The sequence below is a fragment of the Physeter macrocephalus genome, chromosome 19 (assembly GCF_002837175.3).
Source record: "Physeter macrocephalus isolate SW-GA chromosome 19, ASM283717v5, whole genome shotgun sequence".
In the NCBI taxonomy this organism is placed as follows: Eukaryota; Metazoa; Chordata; class Mammalia; order Artiodactyla; family Physeteridae; genus Physeter; species Physeter macrocephalus.
In genome coordinates, this window is record NC_041232.1 from 44,748,778 (window position 1) to 44,754,777 (window position 6,000).

Consider the following 6,000-nt stretch of genomic DNA (forward strand, 5'->3'; position numbering starts at 1 on the left):
AAAAAGTCTCTATCATGAAATATTTTCTTTTGCTTTTCATAGAGCCAAATGTCTGGTTATGATATGCCCCATGTAAGAAATCTGTGAAGAAATGCAATCCCTTTTCAAATGGCAAAAAAGAATATAAACTGGGAATTTAATATAGGTATACTGATTTAAAGATAAACCAGAAAATGGAGTAGAGAAAAAAATAGATTCACACCAATCTAATTTCTTCTGGAAACTGATCTGTGACATACAATAGCATACTTCCATCCATCCAAGAAAAAAGGAAAGATAGAATGTGTGTAGATCATGATATAATCTAATCTACCACTCTGTCCTCTATCAAGTTTTACTGTACTTAAAAGGAATTCTCAGTTTTTCCTCTAGTTCAAGAGGGTCAAAATGACTGATTTGCATTAAAAAGTCCAGAAGGCTTCCCCTTCAAAGATTATCACCTACTGTTAGCATATTAGTCAGTAAATGGTACAACTCAAATTAGTTTCCACTTCAACTGACTTACAACAGAGTCTACAAAAACCACATACTACATTTATAGCCTCACCCGTAAGGACAACCTTTCAAATGACAGAGCCATCATCACTTTACAAATAACTGAGAAAGTACTGAAGGTTGCTGATCAAGCATCAACAACATTTTCAACAAACTTTCTCTAGTTTTTCAGCTATTCTCAAGCTGAACTTACCATGCCCTTCCATGTGTTCTGCTGCCATTATTTTCCCCAGGGAAAGTTGAAAACAGAAAACATTGACTTTAAATGCAATAATTTCAACAAATTATAGTTACATCAAAAAGTGTTCATAGACCATTGATTACTGTAACTAACTCTGCAGCAATCATAAAATTATATTAGAGCACAAAAAGATCTGAGGAGACACTCCAGAAAGCATTCAGTAAATGGTAGATATTATTAATCTATTTCAACCCCCTCATAACAAAAACTAAATGATCAGATGATTTTCTTAGTTAACTAAATCCAAAAGCTAGTGAGTGAGAAAATTAGGAATATACAATTAACAAGCAGTTCTTAACCAAGGGTTTGCATCGGAATTACCTGGGGAAGCTAGGGAGCTTACTTATTTATTTTTTTAGGAAAATGTTTTCTTCTTAAAAAATTATTAAATACAGCCTCTTTTTTTCCTTAAAGAATAAATGTTTGAAGAAAAAAAGTGAGTATCTTTCTTTCCCACCTCATTCCTCATCCAATTTGCCAGAGGTTAACTACCATTACCAACATGGTGCTGGTTTGTGTCATTTCTCTCTCTCCCTCCCTGTACTTATATGTTAAATACAACAGTTTTTTTAATACTCATACTTCCTTATACATAAATGGTATTTTACAGAGTATTATCTTGCGTTTTAACTTAATATCATGGACTTCTTTCCAAAACATCTACATCTCTCATTTCTTTTAAAGCCACGTTGTATTCCATTACATAAATGTACCATAATTTATTAATACAGTCTCCAATTGATTGATTTAATACTGCCACATACTTTAATTACCACAAAAAATGCTTCAATAAACATCTTTACAAAAAGATTTTTGAGTAACTATACAAATATTTTTATTAGACAAGTTTTTGGACGTAGAAGTGCTGAGTTAATGAAAGCTATGCATATACTTCAAATTTCAATTAATATAGCCAAACTGGTACAAAAAAAGTCATACCAGTAAAAATTCCCATAAGAGAATAAGAGGTCATTTTCCACTCGGCCAAAAATCATTTTTTTAAATTTTATCACTTTCATAAAAGAAAAATAACACTTTGTTCCTCATCTTCCATGTTTAAGTGTCTTTGTACTTTTTCTGCGACTTGCCTGTTTATGCCCATTTGTGAATGGGTTTTTGTGATTATCTGGTTTGTAAGAGCCCTTTGTACACTTAATTAGTATTAGGCCTCTGTCATACATTTGCAAATAGTATTTCCCAGTTTTGACACGGAAGAGTCTATTCTTTAGTAGTCAAACGTAGTATAGATTTGCTTCTATGGCTTCAAAATATGGTATCAAACTAAGAAAGAATGTTATCATTCCTAGATTTTAAAAAATGTTCTCCCATATATTCTTCCAGGTTGTTCATTTTTTCATATTATAACTTAATCAAGCTATAATTATATTATCATGTAATGAATAAGACAGGAATCAGCTAGTTAGATGTCACAATACCATTCAGTGAATAACCTAACATTTCCCACTAATATGACAAAATGACAGCTAATTATATGTAGTATTTAAATTCTCATTCTATTCCATTACTCTGTCTATTCTTATCATTGTAAACAGTTTTAATTTCTAAAGCCTTATAATACCTTTTAATATCTAGAACAGGTAGATTCCCTCTAATTACTTCTTGTATTTTGGAATTTTATTTAGGTTTCTCAATAGAGCCAGTTTAAGTCCAATAAATTTCTTAAGTTTATTCTTAGCATGCACATGCACCCACGCACACACACATACATGCACACACACAGCATAAAAACATTTTTTAAATTGCCTATAAAGCTTCATTAACCTGCAAAACCCGGATGGGCTGCAATCCTGGACATTCTGAATAAAATAAGGAATATACCCTAGATATCTTTGATGGTGTGTAAATGATTCTAATGTACAATTCAATTGAGAACCAGCACAGTAAACCCTCAGCATTCTGAACTTTAATTTGACTGACCAATTCAAGAGAGACCCGGAAGTCCACAGCATATATTAATTTAGCTGAAGCAAAATTTGCCTCCTGCATCCAGTAAAACTGTTTGCTGAGAAAGAATCGATTTGCAGAGCTAAACACCCTGCACTCATATCTCACTGCAGCCTTTGTTCTTCGTTTAGGTCCTGTCTTACAGTGACACCTAAAGTAGAAAAAAAACACTGCTTTGAAACCAAAAAATGGCCCTGAAAAGAATTGCAACTGCCATCGTTGTTGATAGAAGAAAAATGGAAGAATTTCACAAAGTGATAGTTTTATCCAGAAAGCAGAGGCTTTCTTTGAATGAGCTGAAGAATAAAATTTTATTTTAGTGTTAGCTCACATCCACGCTATGACAAGTCTATTATATATGCTCTATAAGGAACTAAGGAAAAAACCCCATGATACCACTTCAACAAGAACTTCAGCCTGTGAACTTTGCCCACAGCCAAGATATAATTTTAACAAAAGCTGAAAAGGCAACACTAACTTAAAATATGAAGATAAATATAAGGGAAAAAATCATTTGAGGTAGAGGTTTCCATAAACACTTTCATTAAAAAAAAGGCACCCGCTGCACAAACTTAACTGAATCAAATCTCAAGGATGGCATGGCACTAAGATTTTTTTTCTTTGCATAATTGTGAAATTAACAGGAAAAGTGCTAGCAGCTGAACAACTTACCACAGGAACAGTTCGTCCCAAGCTGGAGAAACTTATAAAAAACTGGTGCTATTACTATATCCTTGATAAGCTGTTAATTGTATTTAAATGGAGTAACAGACAAAAAGGGTTATATGACCAGAATAAATGTTCAACACAGAAACACAGACACAAGGAGGGGGAAAGCACCATGTTTTAAGCACCAAATTTAGACATACTACCTATGTGCTACTAAATGTGACACGTTTCATCATTAAACTGGGTTTGCTCTGCCATGCTGAAAATCCCGGGGCATAACATAAGAATAAGACCCACTTGCCCATAAACTTACAGTGCAAAAAATAAAGTCAAAGCACAACTCTTTTCATCACAGCTATCTTTTGCTATAATGGTATTAACAAAAATCTAGGAAAAACAATTCATGAATGTCAAGACTGTAACTCAGTTCCCTACCCTCAGGATGAGTACATTTTTCATTTTATACAGCCTTTCTAGTTAACAAAATTACAATAAATACAAATTATTAGTTAAAATTTAATAATCTTAGACTTATTATGCCTAGCAGTCTTTACTTTCAAGTTATCTCAAAGAAATATCTGACAGGTATAGTAGACAAGGCCACTGAAAATCACAATTTCTGGGGAAATATATCGCATTCACCCCCATCTGTCACCCCAAAGCAGTAAATGACAATGATAAACTTCCTAGAGTTTCATGACAAAATAAATCATCCAGGTTTGAAAAAGAAACGTAAAAACAAAGAGTTGGAAAGAAAAAGAATAATGAAAGAAAATAATAACATTACAATGCAGACGGAAGAATTTGCTCTGAAGAAATTTTACTCCAAGCTCCTAAACCATAAATTCCTTTTACATTCACTGATAACCCCTAGGTTGAAAAACTCAGCAACATATTCAAACCCAAGTTAAGATTATTTATTATAATACAGAACATCAACACACTCAAGAACCGATATTCAGCTCTAGCAAATACTTTCTATCTGACAACTGTTCATACCGGTCAGTGTCCATGCAGTATCAATTATTAAATATTTTCAAAATCATCCCTTAGCCTACTTAGTTATAACTGACAGAAACCTTTTTAGAATAATTAATGGTTCAGTGTCAAGCCCAGTGTTAGGCACTAGGGATAAAAATGTAGAAAGAAACCCAGTTCCCTATCCTCAAGAAGTTAACAGCTTAAATATAATTTCCAATATAATATGACAAGTCAGGTCTCACAGCATATATGAGAGGACAGGACAGAGACACTTAGAACAACCTGGGTATTACATACAAATATCTGAAGGATATGACTGATATCAGGACTACTAAATTAAGGTGAAGAAAGAGAAAAAGGGGGGCTTCCCGGTGGCGCAGTGGTTGAGAGTCCGCCTGCTGATGCAGGGGACATGGACTCGTGCCCCGGTCCGGGAGGATCCCACATGCCGTGGAGCGGCTGGGCCCGTGAGCCATGGCCGCTGAGCCTGCGCGTCCAGAGCCTGTGCTCCGCAATGGGAGAGGCCACAACAGTGAGAGGCCCGCGTACCACAAAAAAAAGAAAGAGGAAAAGGGCCAAAGTCCAAGAGAAGGACATTAAGGACATGAACCAGGACAGTAATAGGAGGGATTTTAAAAAGAGAAAGAGAGATAAGTAAAATATGTGAAGATATAAAAACATGTTTAAGAAGTTTAAAAAAAAAAATCCCCTGGGACTTCCCTGGTGGTCCAGTGGTTAAGAATCCGCCTTCCAATGCAGGGGACATGGGTTCGATCCCTGGTCAGGGAACTAAGATCTCACATGCCGTGGGGCAACTAAGCCCACATGCCGCAACTACCGAGCTTGCGCACTCTAGAGCCCGTACACCACAATTAGAGAGAAGCTTGCACACCGCAACAAAAGATCCACATGCCACAACGAAGATCCTGCATGCCACAACTAAGACCTGATGCAGCCTAATTAATTAACTGATTGATTAAAAATCCCCTAATTGTGTCACTGACAGTACAGAAGAATATAGGAACATCTCAAGTACTTTCTGCCTTGAGCAAATAAGGAGCTGGCTGGTTATAATTTAAGATCAAGATCTATAAGGTAAGAAAGTAGAAGTTTAGTTATTGGTATGTTGACTCAAAGGTGTACTGGGAACATTTAAGTAGGTTAAGTCTAAAAGGCAGTTGGCCATTCAAATCTAAAGCTCAAGGAGACGTCAGGGCTAGAGACAGATTTGAGAGTGAAAATCATAACTGTAAACAGATTACCTAAAACATATATGAAGTAAAAAAGTACAACCGTCCAAGGATTAAAACCCTAGGAAACATTAATATAAACAAAAAGGTGTTTGATTTTGTTTTTTTCTGTTCTTGGGCATTCATCTAAAAAACATGTCTTTAACCATACTTACAAAGAATTACTGCCATTCTTTACAAGCCTATAGTCAATGCAACTTAATGTCTGTTGGAAACCTTCAACAGCAACTATTTAAGTGAATTTCTTTTTCTCCCTTTTGAAATACTCATAATATAGATTTAAAAAATGCATAAGATGGGGGCTTCCCTGGTGGCGCAGTGGTTGCGCGTCCGCCTGCCGATGCAGGGGAACCGGGTTCGCGCCCCGGTCTGGGAGGATCCCACATGCCGCGGAGCGGC

General features: G+C 35.7%; 1 protein-coding gene across 4 annotated transcripts in view; it reads right to left on the bottom strand.

Moving 5' to 3' along the window:
- Nucleotides 1-6,000, bottom strand: part of TRAPPC8 (trafficking protein particle complex subunit 8) — a 90,503-nt gene that overhangs the window by 49,079 nt on the left and 35,424 nt on the right. The gene's annotated exons all lie outside the window — the stretch shown is intronic.